This window comes from Hippocampus zosterae, chromosome 5 (genome assembly GCF_025434085.1).
Source record: "Hippocampus zosterae strain Florida chromosome 5, ASM2543408v3, whole genome shotgun sequence".
Classification (NCBI taxonomy): domain Eukaryota; kingdom Metazoa; phylum Chordata; class Actinopteri; order Syngnathiformes; family Syngnathidae; genus Hippocampus; species Hippocampus zosterae.
The window spans coordinates 21557278-21574333 of NC_067455.1; the positions used below are offsets into that span (position 1 = coordinate 21557278).

The following is a 17056-nucleotide window of genomic DNA, read 5'->3' on the forward strand; positions in this document are numbered from 1 at the left end:
TAATCGTGAGTCTGCTGATGATGAAAGGAGAGAGGGAACGTGTAACGTTGCCATTCAAGACGAGGTGCCATTTAATCTCAGGGTGGGCCGCACGCACGTGCACGTGTACCGGCGGAGAAGGAGCAGGAGAGGAGGGCGGGGAAGATGCGTTGGGGATTGGAATGCGCATGGTTTGGAAGAGAATGTTTGAGTAGAATTTCTAAGCTGTTTTGAGTCATATATTATTGGTTGTATTCAGCATCGTCACACATATGAAAGATAAGGGGAAATGGTAAATTTTTGGTCACTTTTTGCTTTACACAGCATTCCATAATCCAAACCTTTAAGCAGGCTGCAGCATATCGGAGCCCCATCACGGCGGCTGCACTCCGGTGAGGTGGGGGTTAGAAAGTAGGATGTCGGAGTGGAAGGCGAGAGAGGGAGAAGTGGATATTACCCAAACAAACATTTGAGCCATTTTCACTCTCTTACGAAGTGTAGACCTGGTAAAACGCTCTGGTTTGGTTGTGCAGACCCCCTCTCGACACCTCAAAATGCAGCGGCTCGCTCCTCTTGAATAGCCTCTCCTCTCTTTCGACGTAGCGATTTGCGTCAGCTTGTCTCTCCTCCACTGAGGATACAGAGCGAGGCAGCAGGCCGGGACAGTGACGAAGACCCCAAAAGGTAAAAGATAGATCGTCTTCTTTGATTTATTTATTTTTTTTAAGATCGTTGTCAGAGATTGGTGAGGCAGTGAACATGAAAGTTTGATGACTGCATCCGCGCGTACAAGACATTTGGGTGCATCTGATGCTCTGCCACATGCATATACGCGCACAATCCCACACGCATACGAAACACTTTTGTTGCCTATGGCCAGCCAAAAAAGCTGAGTCAAACTGGACCACTCAGAGAGTGGTTGTCATGAATGTTTTTTTTCACTGGACATTTCTTTTAAAGCTGTTTTTGGAAAAAAAAATATTGATATACTTCTTTACGTCACCCATCCTTTGAAATTGTGTGCTTCTTATTTGATATATAAGAAACCACCGTGCCTGAGGAAAAACAACCAATCAGAAATAGAAGGCGTGACTCATTAGGTGTCAGTCATTTGTCACACACTTGTAGGCACATCCATGTGCAATCCTCACACTGAACTTGTTACCTCCAGAAAAAAAACCCATCTTATTCATAATGGCATGTGACTAGAACACTAAATCTTATCTATTTTAATTTTGTTATTTGACGAGGCTGTGGGAGTGTGCCCACTTGGGCGCGACAAATGATTGACACTTGTAAGTCACTTCTTCTGTCTCTGGTTGGTTGTTATACCTCAGGTTTCTTGTCATATGAAATTAGAGGACCGCGATGGGGTCAGAGGCAGCTGCTTTTAAAAATATATATATATTTTACAGATCATATTGACTGTCGTGCAGTATTGGCAAGCCATAATGACTGTTTGAACAGATACAACAAAATTTCAGTTTCAGTTATACTGGTACCTAGACTCTCTCAGTGGTTAGTGATCCTTTTTCATCTGAAATATACAACTCCCTCAAGACCACGTGTTTAAAAAATGTTTCAGGTAGTGTCATTTACAAATGTATCATGGAGTTCTTGTCTTTATAAATATTATCGTGGGCTGGAGGAAGTGAAAACACAGACACCAGTGCTGTCATATTTTTGCTGATCGAAGACATGATGAATTCGGACCATTTTACCAGTTGTATCGATCGCCTGTAGATTGTGGTCTTTAAAGATGCAAAAGATGTGTCAAAGATCAGGAGGTGTAATATCATCTGCTAGTGTCTCCTCTGTGAACAGTGGATTTCGGACACATTTACTATTGCATTGGAAATAAAAAGTGATGAATGGCTCCCACCTTGAGATGAGCAACATTTGACCTGACTGGTCCAATCTGAACTAATTGAAATGAATTGAATCAACCTATTTCTTCTCCTACTGTAATTAAATTAGAAGCTTTAGCGTAATTGGACATCGAGTTGGCACTTCAGAGGCGATGACAAAATCCTCACTGTTGCCACCAAAGGCCCAAGTGTCAAATTTAGTGTGAAATGCGCTGCGCCAAATGCTGGCTGACACATCGACAAGCCCGCTACTTAGGAAGAAGGTGATCACGGGCCGTTTCAAATTCTATAATGATCTCTAAATAAGCTGTCAGCATCAGGCACATGAGTTCAAATCATCCATCGAGTGCCAGCTCACAGTCACATTTATCTTTTGTGTACTTACATATTTTGAAAGAAAAAAAAAGTTCCCCTGAGCAGTTTTGGGTGAAAAGACCAAAAAAAAGCGATTCAACCAGTTGGTTGACCCTGTAAGCTTTTAAGATCCTAACACACACACACACACACACAACATCATCACCATGCTGAATATATAGTGAACACATTTTTTAAGTCCCTTAAGATAGTGAGAACAGTTTCACGTCTAAATTGGGTATTCTATATTAAATCTATCCACAACTTGACCCGCAAAAGAAAGGCAAGTGTTTTGCTACTCCAAGGCCTCGGTCATCTGCAGCTTTGATGCCATTTCCAAGAGCAATGAGAAGAAAAGGACTAAAGCCACACTGATGACACTTAATCTCATTGGAATTCCTTGTCAGGTTTGACCTTGGAAAGTTATTAGCCGCTAGACAACTGACTGCGTATGTGTCCACCGTTACGTGTGTTAGGGGGAGGGGGGGCCCTACCTGTGTCTACCTGTAATTATGTGATTGATATGTTTGTATTGCAAAAACACAAAAGAAACGTTTGCTTCGCACTGGAGCTAAACATCATCGTACATGCATAAAAACCTTGGTGTGTATTGCGAATGTTGTTGAAAACAACAGTGGACCGCTGGTTTCTGTGGGGCTCGGATATGTGTACCGCACTCTCTGTTCAATAGAAGCCTTTGCATTTTTAAACAGCGTCAGTTACTTTATACTGTCATTGTTTTTGGCACTGTCTGCCTTCCTTAATCCCAGTAAGTGCATAGCTCAGTGACAGTGTTGAACTCTTTCTGTTTCCGGAAGTGTGTGGATGCTGGACATGCGTCATACGGTATAATCTTTGTGCTGAATCTTGGAACTCTACGAATCTTATGGCAGTTTAATCAGTTGCTACAACTGAAGAGCCTAATTGTATTGTTGCTGTGTTCAGGGTATGGACAAGATTGGGAGCAGTTGTTCAAGATGCCTGTTTTTGTGGTGCCATACTGATACTGAAGAGCTTATTTTGTAATAATGATTTACTTGTATTGTCAAAATTCAATAGTTGAGGTCTAATTTCTTCTCACAGCCATGATCATAAAACATGCGTACAATCTAATGAGAGTTAATCCAAAAGCTGTATTGCATTATCTTTGCATTATGTAGCTGTACTGTGAGTATACGATATGTTTTTGCACGTTTGAGCAGCTAAAATTACTCCAAATTTGCAGGACACACTCATTACATCTGTTAGATCACTGATTCTCAAAGTTGTTCAGGTTAAACCTGAGAAAAATGTTCAAACGGCATGTAATTTTACAGTGGAATAAACCTTTTAAAAAATCCAGAATAGTCCATTTGCTTAGTACAGTTTCATTGTATTTAACTTAAGTACCATACATTTGCATTCAAGCTTTTAAAATGGTTTGTTTTCAAACGTTTGATTAGGTACACATTTTTTTAAATCCCTATTCAACGCTGGGCAGAAAGTACACTGAGGGCGGATTGCATGGCGTTTGCATAGTGCTAACCAGTAAAAATGAAGGAAACCAATGCCGTCTAATCCACAAAGCCGGTCGGATGAAAGTCCAGTTTGCATTTCCTCAGTCAGGAAAAAACTCGCGTTGAAAAGAAAAATCATAACGTAATGCATTTGATTTGAAGGCACCTTTCTTGACACTCAAGGGCACCATGCAATCTTACATTACATTTAATAATTATAAAATAACAATAAATAAGAATTGGAATGAGAGAAATACATCCATTCATTCATTCATTAATTTTTTGAACCGCTTTATCCTCATTAGGGTCATGGGGGGTGCTGGAACTTATCCCAGCTGTCTTTGGGCAGTAGGACACCCTGAACCGGTTGCCAGCCAACCTGTGTGGAGTTTGCATGTTCTCCCCGGGCCTGCGTGGGTTTTCTCCGAGTGCTCCGGTTTCCTCCCACATTCCAAAAACGTGCGTGGCAGGCTGATTGAACACTCAAAATTGTCCCTAGGTGTGAGTGCGAATGGTTGTTCGTTTCTGTGTGCCCTGCGATTGACTGGCAACCGATTCAGGGTGTCCCCCGCCTACTGCCCGAAGACAGCTGGGATAGGCTCCAGCACCCCCCGCAACCCTAATGAGGATCAAGCGGCTCGGAACATGAATGAATGAATGAATGAATATATATATAGATATATATATATATAATAGAGAGAGAGAGAGAGAGAGAGAGAGAGAGAGAGAGAGAGAGAGAGAGAGAGAGAGAGAGAGAGAGAGAGAGAGAGAGATCTATACATGTATTTTCATTCATTCATTCATTCATCTTCCGAGCCGCTTGATCCTCACTAGGGTCGCGGGGGGTGCTGGAGCCTATCCCAGCTTTTTTTTTGTTAAAGGAGAGAAAGGGCCAGATGAAAATTGGGTGAGGAGTCAGCTTTAAATAGGTGTGTGTACAGTTGTGATATAAACTGACAAAAATAGTCTCTTCCTAATCTTTCTGCCATGGTGTTCTCGGTGCAAAGCCTGCGTTTATTCTTTGCCATGTGTGTAAAAAGGGGGAAAAAGGTGCAAACTGCATTCAGCAATCAAACTTTGTGTGTGTGATTGTGCTGGTTTATGTCATGAGCGCAAACGTTTTTTCTTTTGTGAATAGGACGTTAAAATGGAGCTCACTGTGGGTGAAAATCAAGAGCAATTAAAGGCATTATCAGCCACTGCAATTAATTCGTTTTGGACTTGGCCCTGACCTGCCATTTTATTTAAACCAATAGTGTCATCTACAGGGGTAAAAAAATTCAAATGGTTCATGAAGCAAATTTGAAGCTTCATTTTCCCATCACGAGCGGGCATCACAGCATCAATGTGGAAATCAGTTCAGTGAGCACATTGTTCTTATTATCATCATGATCATAGTTACTGTCTGGCGTACAGCTATTGGGGGAGCCAAATGAATGATTGAGGGGGAGATAGATAGATGGGGTTGACGGACATGTTGAAATCCCCAGCGGTTATTATCAGCTCATTCTGTATTTAATATTTAAATTAATTGCCACACAGGCCAAGAGCAGTAAGAATGCTCCAATCACACGTGGAGAGCAGCGTCCTTTTCTGCACACAAATGTTTCCATACGAAATGTGAGAATTTTTGATGAGAATGACAGGATTGGCTTTGATTTGAGACAAATGGAGTTCCCGTTCACAGGTTGGTGCCAAGTGCCCTTTTCATTATCAACACTTGGTCTATTACGCCTCTGTGCAGATTTGTGGTGTGCACCATGCCGGATTTGTCCCAGTGAGGAAAATAAATGCCATAGGTGTTCAAAGAAATTTAAAAAATGATGCATTATTTAACTGATATACAAAAAAAAGAAGTCAAAATAATGAAATGCAAATGACAATTTCCTTGGAAATCGTCATGTGTAGTTGCTGAAAATTGCTACGACCAAAAGTGAGTGTGAGTTAGTTAATGCCACACCATATTATAGCAATAGTACCATGCAGATATGCTCATCGTGGGTTTATACTTAGAATATGGCATGACATCACTGGAAGTTTAGGAAGCGCTTCGATGTTCTGGCGATGCCATGGCATTGTTAAAAAAATACTGAGAAGAATGGAGGCAACAGGTGTTCCAGAGCATTAGCATCTGTATGCATGAGAACATTTAAAATTAAGCTGAAATAGTCCTGTTAAGTTTATTGCAATTACACTAATGTGGTAATACTGCAGATCAGGCTTCTCATGCCACCATCCAAACTGAAATATGTGCTTCTTCCTATGGTGACTTGCAACCTGTGAACAAGTTACACCAGCCTAACCCCTGATCAATGCAACACATGATGTGTTTTGCCTTATTCATGTCACTTCGAGTCTGTTGTGTGTTTTGGAGCACTGCCAAATAGTGACAGAAGAGCACCTACAAGTATTTTTAGGGGAGATAATTGTGAACCGGGAGCCTTTGATTGCCAGTATCTTTCACTTTGAGCGGCCCGACTCCCTTTTCGCTTGCACCAACATCCTGATTACAAATCATCTTATTGATTTGATGAGTGCAAGATGTTTGCTAATAACTGTTCTCATGCCATCTGTTAATCTTTGTTGTGATTAAAGAGGTAATCCCAGAACCCATTATTCCCAGTGACAAGAGCAGTATCGTTCGCTTACGCAAGACCCGACCCTTCTCATTGGCTGGGGCAGGGATGGAAGGGAGCTCAAGGGGGAGCAAAACCAAGGATATCAGTGATCTCCAAATGCAATCTATGGCACCCAAACATAACAAGCACAATAAAAGAAAAGCAACCAAAAAAAAACCAAAGAGAGAGAATTACACCCTCTGCTAAAAATCAATCACTCTGTATAATCACACAAAATGATTTTTCTTAAATATGATAATAAATCAGAGGCTGGATCAATAGCCTGTAGACCTACTGCTTCGCTCTGATAACGTATCAATCAATATTTAGTATTTTAATTAATACCTCAGTGGAGCATTGAGCCTCTTAACAATGACTGAAATATAATCCGTGATAAAAATGGACCAAAATAAAGGCAACATAGTGCTATTCAGCTGTTTCTCCTATCTGTCATTGATCAGTCAATATTGTAGTTGTGATTAAAGACCCTTTCAAAATGAAGCTCACGCCGATGTGTGTGTGTGTGTGTGTGTGTGTGTGTGTGTGTGTGTGTGTGTGTGTGTGTGTGTGTGTGTGTGCGTGTGTCGAGGATGCTGCGTGCAGGTCTGTGTTTACATGGCAACACACTCATCGATCATGTGTGAAAGGGATTTGCAGTGCTTCAGAAGCAACTGCTTTAAACTGTGCATACCTGGCCATGTAAAAGCCATTTGCCCTTCCAGGTGGTTATAAATGAGAATTCTACATTCTATTCTAACAAAAGAAGCACTATTCATTTAAAACTAGCATTAAAATAATGTAATGTGTAACAATGTTTTCATGTTTGTTTTGCCACTCATCTGATTGTTTATCCATTGTTTAAGTAGAGTAATCTAACTAACTAATCTTCACGCTTGTGTTTAAAGGTTGCTCGCCTGCACTGTTGCTTGTCTTTAGGGGGTTTATAGCTGATTCCCTGAACTGCTCTGCACCATATTGTAAAGACCTGCAATTAATTGGCTGATGTGTAACTCTGACACAAACACTTAGGCAAATAGTTCCAGAGTGATGCTTTTAAGTCAACACATTCCGAATATGCACGCGATGACCCGTCTGTAATCTTTCCTTAAGGTTCAAAACACGAGACTGCCAACTGTTTTCCAATTGGATTACCTCTTGCCCTTTGTAATTGGAATCCTTTTCGTTTCAAACAAGATTAAAATGTATACATATTGAAACAGACAAATCAAGTTTGGTCGATGGCTTTTATGTTGTCCATCTATCTATCTATCTATCTATCTATCTATCTATCTATCTATCTATCTATCTATCTATCTATCTATCTATCTATCTATCTATCTATCTATCTATCTATCTATCTATCTATCTATCTATCTATCTATCTATCTATCTATCTATCTATCTATCTATCTATCTATCTATCTATCTATCTATCTATCTATCTATCTATCTATCTATCTATCTATCTATCTATGCATGCCTGCAGTACAGATGATTTTAAATATCACACAAGGCTGGCTGGGTGTCTTTCCCAGGTCAAAGGGATAGTAGGGCACAACAACAGGGCCAGCCCAGATGGTGAGTTTCTTTTAAGCTGATCCTTGACACATGCACTCTAGTATATACACACACTCATACATTTACACACACGCACACACACGCTGGGTGCTGGTTGATTTTGCTCTATTTTTCTCATTAGTTGTCATCATTTAGTATTTTTCATTTAATAAAGTAACAACTTGTATTGTTGGAGGAGTGTATTTTGAAGCAACATGAACTGTACAAACTCATGTCGATCTTTAAGTGGTTTGCAAGAGCACAATGGCTCTGTCAACAATTCCGATCACCTATTTTCGTGGGCCATTAATTTGTAGTTCAGTGTTGGGTTCAAATTGTGTGCCGAGTGCAAGTCTGGCATGAGGTTGCAGTGCAAATCTGCGCAGGGGAGAACTAGACTAAGTTTTGGTATTTTCACAGACGCCGTCAAGATGGTGCAGCATAGTACATTTTAAAACATCATTTTGCACCATAATGGGCATGAAAATAGACAACTTGTTTTGTTGCCAATTGAACCGATTCCTCTCATTCCCTTTAAGCCTGTTTGATAATAAACATCCATCCATCCGTCTATTCATTTTCTGAACCGCTTTTCCTCACGAGGGCCACGAGTATGCTGGAGCCTATCCCAGCTGTCATTTTTGCTTAACTTTAAATTTGAAAAACTAATAAATATCTGGACTGTGATGAATTCAGATCAATTACAAAACCTGACATAGGAGTTGTTTTATAAATTTGATGTGAATCCAGTGAAATGTAGAAAGATGCATTAACCATCCATCCATCCATCCATTTTTCAAACCGCTTATCCTCACTAGGGTTGCGGGTGCTGCTGGAGCCTATCCCAGCTGTCTTCCGGCAGTAGGCAGGGGACACCCTGAACCGGTTGCCAGCCAATCGCAGGGCACACAGATAAGAAGAACCATCCGTGCGCACACGCGCACCTAGGGACAATTTTGAGTCTTTAATCAGCCTGTCATTCAAGTTTTTGGAATGCGGGAGGAAACCGGTGTACCGGGAGAAAATCCACGCAGGCGCAGGAGAACATTCAAACTCCACACAGGAAAGCCAGAGCTGGAAGATGCATTATAAAAATAAATGTGTTCTGATTTCTTTATACCATCCCGGTGGGATAATTAGTGTTTCTTCATATCAGTCATTCATCAAAATAATAATAATTGATTGATTGATTGATTGTTTTGTTTATTGAACATAAAACACATACAGTAATAATTTGACAGAAAATAAGGTAGATAAAAAAGTAAAAGAAAGAAATCATTCTTCATTCAACACAGTTATTATGTTCAAGGGAGTAGGATGAAGTAAAAAAACTTATCTAGTCCTACCCCGTTATGTGTTTATATCTACTAAATCATTTTTATATCAATCAGAAAAGAAAAAGTAAGAAGAAGTCTCCATTAAGGCTCATACTTTACCCTTAACCGTGATATTTTCACACTTTTGGTTTGTATCGGGATTATATACATCCTCACCCTGGCACTCTTGTGTCAATTTTCTCTTGTATTCATAATGGATATTGCAATACCTTTCTCTATTTATCAACTTAGTTCTGATTTATCATTATATTTAACGTTTAGAATTTATCATTTTAACTCTGATTAGTGTAGGTTGTTTTTACTATTTTTTTGAATTTGTTTTTGAACTCAGCAAGCGATTTACTCATTTTTAGGTCCGTTTCGAGATTATTCCACAGATTAACACCTTTGCTAGATACACTTCTTTGCTTGATGTTTGTTCTTGTTTTGAGTTTTTTGAATAAGTTGGTACCTCTTAATTCATAGTTGCTTTCTCGAATTTCAAAAAACCTCTGAATGTTTTGGCAGAGCAGGTTATTGTGTGCTTTGTATATTAATTGGGCGATTTTAAAGTCAACCAGGTCATAAAATTTCATCGTATTTAATTTGATAAATAGTGGATTTGTGGGTTCCGTATATTTTGATCTATTAATAATTCGAAATGCTTTTTTTTGTAGTTTGAGAATAGGGAGTGTGTTTGTTTTACAGGCATTTCCCCATATTTCCACACAGTAGGTCATGTATGGTAATAATAATGAAGTGTATAATGTGAACAAGGATCTCTTATTTAGCACTTCCTTGGTTTTGTAGAGGATCCCTACGGTCTTGGCTATTTTTCTTTTTACGTTATCGATATGTGGTTTCCAACATAGTTTTGAGTCTATTACTAATCCGAGAAACTTGGTTTCATACGCTCTTTCTATTTCAATTGAGTTTACCATAATTTTAGCTTGGTATTTGATTGGTCTTGTGCCAAAAACAATTGACTACGATTTTTTCAGGTTAAGTGACAATTTATTTCTGTCGAACCAGTTTTTTAATTTGTTTAATTCGTTTTCTATGGTTGTCAGGAGCTGTTTCAGATTTATTCCAGAACAGTAGAAAGTTGTATCATCAGCAAATAGGACACATTTAAATAGTTTTGAGACCTTGCAGATATCATTTATATATAAGATGAATAGTTTTGGACCAAGCACTGACCCCTGAGGTACTCCGTGAGTGATTTTCAGTTGATTCGTTTTATTTATTGTTGAGTTGCACGTACTGATATCTGTTTTCTAAATAACTTTTTATCCATTTATAAGCTACACCTCTAATGCCATATCTTTCTAGTTTTTTCAATAATATACTGTGATCTATTGTGTCAAAAGCTTTTTTTAGATCTAGGAAAACCCCAACAGTAAATTCTTTGTTGTCTATATTAGTGGCTATTGCTTCCACAAACTCCATAACTGCCATTGAGGTGGTCCGTTTTTCCCTGAAGCCATATTGATTCTCACTTAACAGCGCATGCTTTTGTATAAAACTATCAAGTCTGCGAGAAAATAGTTTTTCTAATATTTTTGAAAATTGTGGTAGTGATATTGGTCTATAATTTGTAAACAGATGTTTTTCTCCACTTTTATAGATTGGAATAACTTTAGCAATTTTCATTTTTGATGGAAAGATACCAGCTTTGAATGACAGGTTGCATATGTGCGTGAAAGGTCGCACTACATATTCTATAATCTGCTTGATTATTGTCATATCAATATTAAAGCAATCAGTTGACTTTTTATTTTTAAAAGTTTTTATAATATTTGATACTTCTTCTTGTTTTACTGCAGTAAGGAACATCGTGGAGGAGTTTTTTTCTACGTATCTATCCACTTCAAACAGGTCTGTTGGATCAGGAATTTGTTTTGCTAGGTTACTGCCGATGTTGACAAAATACTCATTAAATTCAGTTGCTATTTCTGCAGTTTTTTCCAAAATAGTATTTTTGCCTTTGATAAAATACTCTGGATAATCCATTTTTTTAGGACTATTTCTGATTACTTGGTTAAGTATTTTCCATATTTCTTGTGTGTTACCTTTATTCTGCTCTAATAGTGCATGATAATGATCTCTTTTACTGGTTCTTATAATATTTACTAGTTTATTTTTATAGGTCTTATATTTTTTTTCTGCTTCTTCAGTTCTGAATTTTAAAAACAATTTATATAAATTGTTTTTCTTTTTACATGCGTTTTCTATGCCTTTCGTTATCCATGGCTTACTTGGGTCTTTATACTTTTTGGAAACTTTAGTTAATGGAAAGTGTTTATCATATAAGGAGATTATGGTAGACTGAAATACTTCAAACGCTGTATTTGGGTCTTCGTTTGAGTAGACCTCGGTCCAGTTTTGTTTTTCTAGGTCTTGCTTAAAGGCATCGATGGAACGTTGGGTTCGTAGTCTTATTTCTGTTATACGAGTTGTTGATTTAGCTTTTCTATCGAAATAATTATGAAAAACTGCAAAAACAGGCAGGTGGTCACTTATGTCATTAATGAGAAGTCAACTTTCCATTTTATGATCTATCTTATTTATAAATATGTTATCTATTAATGTGGCCGTGTCAACTGTTATTCTGCTAGGTTTCAGGATTACTGGGAAAAAGCTGTTGCTGTACATAGTATTTATGAAGTCAGTTGTTTTTTTGTGTCTATTTGGGTTTAATAAGTCAATGTTAAAGTCACCACATATTATTCGTGTTTTCTTATCGTTGTAGTAACTGAGCATATCTGTTAGTTTTTTATTGAATGTGTCAATACATGTTCCTGGTGTCCTATAGATGCAACTTATGATGATATTTGATGCCTTTTTATTGTGTATTTCAATGGTTAGACATTCCATTAGGTTTTCTGTTGTGTTTGTCAATCTCTCGATTTTACTGCATTTAAGTGCTTTGTCTACATATATTGCAACCCCCCCTCCTTTTTTGTTTTCTCTATTAGTTGCAAACATTTCATAACCTTCTATTTCCATTTCAGTTGTTTTATCTTCATCAAGCCAAGTTTCTGATATGGCAATTATTTTAAATTTATTGAATTTAGTCAGGTATTCTTTAATTTTTGTGAAGTTTTTATAGAGACTTCTACTGTTTAAGTGTATTACCGAAAGTGCATTTTCCAATTTTATATTAGTGTTGAATTGTTCATCCAGGTAATAGTCAGAGTTTGTTACACTTTGTTTGTTGTTGAAGAAGTTATTGTTTGGGTCCAAATTATTCTCGGGATCGAATGGCTTATAGTCAATATCTTCAAAGGGTTGGAAGTTCATGTTTTTGGGATGTGAATTTCCCGCTCCCACACGGTCTTCGATGGCTCCCTCACGGCCGTCGTTGGTTCCCTCGCTGTCGTCGCTCGCTCTCTCGCCGTCATCACTGGGTCCCTCGTGGTCACTGGCTCCCTTGCGGTTGTCGCCGTCTCCCTCACGCTCGCCGGCTGGCTGCCTCCCGGCTCTCTCACGCGCGCTGGCTGGTTGTCTCCCGGCTGCCTCAGGCTCGCCGTCTCCCGGCTCCCTCACGGCCACTGGCTCCCCTGCAGTCGTCGCTGGTTTCCTCTCGGTCGTCGTTGGCTCCCTCACGGTGGTCGCAGGCTGGTTGTCTCCAGGCTTCCTCACGGTCGCTGGCTTCCCTGCAGTCGTCGCTGGCTTCCTCGCGGTCATCACTGGCTCCCTCACGGTCGGTCGTCGCTGGCTGCCTCGCGGTCGGTCGGTCTTGAAAAAGTTATTGTCCGGGTCCAAGTTGTTCTCAGGGTCAAACGTCTTGTGGTCAGTAGGGTTGGAGGTCATCAAAGGGTTGGAAGGGTCATCAAAGGATTCGAGGTCCATGTTTTTTGGTATGTGAATTTCCTGCTTCAGTAGGGTCAGAGTTTTTATTGTCTGGTGGTGAAAATTTCTCAGTATGCTGCTTGATGGTGTTGAACTCGAGCCTGTTGTGTTGGAGTACTGGTGCGGGGGTGGACAATAAGTTTGTTATGTCTTAAGTAGGCAGTTTCCCCTCTGTCACGTGCAACTTTTAATTTTGGGAGGAGCTCTTTTCTTTTTTGTTGTACGGCATCTGTAAAGTCTTCGTTAATGTAGATGTTGGAGCCTTTTAAATATTTTGCTTTTTGTAGGATCCTTGATCTGTCCTTGTATCTTAGAAATTTCACCACAACTGGCCTTGGTCGAGGTCTTCCAGGGTCTTGTCTTCCTGTGCGGTGAGCTCTCTCCACCTCAATTTGCCCCTGTATCAGCAGTTTCTCCTTAAGGATTTTTTGAACTTTTTCCTCTGTTTCAGTCCATGTTTCTCCCGGTTTTTCCTCAATTCCATCAATTACTAAATTGTTTCTTCTTGACTGTCCTTCCAAGTAGTCCACCTTGTCCGTTAATACAAGCATGCCGTCACATACTTTGTAGAATTCCGTTTGCATGTCTTTGGAATGGCCAGTTTGACAGATTAGATTTTTTTTAATGTCGTCTACCTCTTTTTGGGTAAAGTTGATGCTGGTTTTTATTTCTTGGACTTCCCTGGTAAAAGTGTCAAGTCGTGAGTTTGTTGAATCTATTATCATCTTGACAAATCCTTTGAAATTTTCCTGTTGTTGTTGCATATAAGAATACTAACAACAATAATAAAAAAAAACAATTTACAGATCTGTGACCTCCCTATCATCAACTTTATGTCATCCACACATGGAGCTCTGCTTGCAGTTCGTTTAAAATGTATTTTTCACGTTTCCACTTCCTGCATTCAGTTCAGTAAATCTGTTTCTCCTTATAGCATGACTCATGTGCAGCATTTAAATAAGTAAACAAATAAACTTAAAGAGAAATAAATAAATTAATAAATGTAGGGTTTTTTTTGCTATTTGCAATTATGAGCATTGTTGAAGCTCACAATGTCCATGAGGCGCCAAATCACATATTCATCCTGGTCATTTTAAAAAATCTTTGATGAAGTTATGAACTAATTTGCATTCAAGTGTAATTCAGTGTTTTTGTTGCACAATTTGGACAAAAAAATGCTTTTCTTCATCTTTAAAAGAAATAACATTCCATCCAGCCGATCAATAAATGTAGTCTTGCTGCTTTGTTCATATATTGTATTTATATATTTTGTATTTCTGGTTTACTGATGTAAGTCAATCCAATTCATGCATTTCTGCTATCAGTGTACCAGAACTTAGGGCAAACATTTACGTGACACCTGGGGGCCTATTTTGATAGACTGGAGCCTGTGTGCTTAATGTAAAAATGAATGGCACTAATCTAGTCTACTTCCTGTGGGGTCATGTTGGACCTTTCTGGGTTTTCCAGCGCACTGAGTTGCCTCACCCCTGACTCGTCCAACAATTTTGTCTACAGATTGTGTTTAAAAATGTAGACGAAATTTCAGATTCGGGAAAAGATGGTTTCAGTTGTAATGCGATTTTAGAGTATTTAAACAAGGCACAGGCACACAAATTTGGGGCTCTGTTGATGTGAGTTGTATGTGTCATTGGATTTCATTTCTTAAATAAGACATTAGCATGGAGAAATAAATTTATGAAACCATTCATATTTGTTATAATCTTAAAAGTTACTTTTGCGGAGGGTGTGTGTCACACACAGAGGCACGATTGGGGGTACCAAGCTGTTTTCAATTACCTACACGTATGCTCGGCTGAAAACATCATCCATAAGTGTATCTTGCAGTTAATCTGCTACTGTTATGCACGAACCCCAGCAAGACTATTTCTGTCTCCATCATGTCAAGCACAGCATATTCGGGCGTACACCGCTCGTACCTGACACATTTGACACAAACGATGGATGTCCGAGAAAAGACTACTTCCACCCCACAACAGTGCACAATTGCGCGAATGCACCATTACGCCCAATTCTACATGTTTCTTTGCTAGTTTTGCAAAATACCATGAGAAAAAAAATTCTATTCATCTGAACGTCTGCCTCATCACATTGCCATCACCAAAATGCAGTTGTTTGTCTTGAGTCAATGGATCACTTCAACTCTGTGGTACCGCTCATGCCCCTTGAATGTGGACTTCAGCGTCCAATCTCAATTAATCCCTGAGGTTCTATAGGTGCCAAGAGGCACGATGTGGGGCTGGCATGGGCTGTGTTCGCTGAGTGGGTCAGCTGCCACTAGGATTAGTGTAATTGAATTAGTGCGTGTTAGGTTGGGCACGCGATAGGTTAAGACCTCATCAAGCAGTTAAATAGAAATTTAGGAGAAGAAGGTTTTAACATTTGTCTAAACCAGTTACAAGAAATTACTCGAAGGAGTGAAATCATTCATTTGTCAAATATTATGAACAAGTTAATTTAGAGGTTTTTAGTTTATATACATATATATATATGGCGGCCCCACCGGTTAGCATGTCAGTGCAGTGGTCGTGGGTTCGATCCTGGCTCCAGCCTTCCTGTGTGGAGTTTGCATGCTCTCCCTGTGCCTGCGTGGGTTTTCTTCGGGAACTCCAGTTTCCTCCCACATTCCAAAAACACGAATGACAGGCTGATTGAACACACTAATTTGTTCCTAGGTGTGAGTGTGGACGTGATGGTTGTTCGTCTCTGTGTGCCCTGCGATTGGCTGGCAACTGACTCAGGGTGTCCCCCTCCTACTGTCCGAAGACGGCTGGGATAGGCTCCAGCACCTGTGACTGTGTGTCACACAGACTGTGGTCTGTGTGAGTGGGAATGGTCGTGCGTCTCTGTGTGACCTGCGATTGCCTGGCAACCGGTTCAGGGTGTCCCCCGCCTACCTTTGTGAGGATAAAGCGCATCAGAAAATGGATGGATGGATATACAGTGTATATATATATATATATATATATATATATATATATATATATATATATATATATATATATATTAGAGCTGTCAGTTTAGCGCATTTTTATTGCCATTAATTTAAATGAATTTTAACGGGATTAAATTTTTTCTCGCGAGATTAACGCGGCACACTTCACAAGCGGATGTTACGTTGCTCTATAAATACACCAGAAACAAAACAACAAGCGCGCTGCAGAAGTACACGCCCATGTCTGTTTTGCCAGCCACGGCAGCGCGAGACACCGAAAACGGATACTTAAAGAGTTTATGAATGGAAAGTTTACCTTTAAATAGTTGGCATATTGCTCCACTGACAAGACCAAAGCTATCTGTTCTTCTCTCTCTCTGTATCATACAGGTATACGATGTATGCCACTGACGCGATTGTTACTTGTTTGGAACTATTTTGTGTGGAAGGTTACAGCGTTCCGTGTCCATATAAATAGAGCAGGTGGAGCTTCTCTGTGTTCGTCTGACAGTGACAGTGCGCTACAGTGGTAGCGACCTAGCGAAAGTAAGATGTATCCAGTGCTGTCATCGAACCAAGCGTAGTCATTTGAAATGAGGTAGAGAGACTTCCGCGCAAGAAGGACCAACACAATCAACATAGCCTGACTGTGTTAGGAGTGAACCCCCCCCCCCCCACCCCCCCTTTCAGAACGGTTTGCCCCTGCAGCACGGGGGAAGTGCGTGTGCTTGTTTGTACGGCCGGCAGTTTCGAATACAGCGGCACATAATGAACATTGGTGTCCGGTGTCTCGTTATTCTTCAACAAACATACAGAAACAGACTGCTGTGTTGAAAGCAACCTTGAGAAAAACGAAGTATGCAACCATGGTTTAAATCCACTATAGCCCTCTTCCTCAACTGGCGGACCGCGATCCACGACCGGACCGCTGACCTCCTCTGTCCATGCCTCCTCTGTCCGGACCCTCGGCAAATTGTATAAAATAATAAATTATAAAGTGATTTTTAAATTATACATTTTCTATTTTTGGACTATAATCTGCGCATTACCGCGATCG

The 17056-nt window shown here is 39.7% G+C and overlaps 1 long non-coding RNA gene across 3 annotated transcripts in view; it reads left to right on the forward strand.

The window, feature by feature from the left end:
• The first annotated feature begins 269 nt into the window (after window positions 1–269).
• LOC127600387 (uncharacterized) overlaps window positions 270–17056 on the forward strand; it is a 68339-nt gene continuing 51552 nt past the window's right edge. The window contains exon 1 of one of the 3 annotated variants that reach the window (XR_007962328.1): window positions 270–663. This is a non-coding gene — a long non-coding RNA (uncharacterized LOC127600387). The remainder of the gene's footprint in view (window positions 664–17056) is intronic. The other 2 variants (XR_007962327.1, XR_007962326.1) reach the window with 2 other exon arrangements.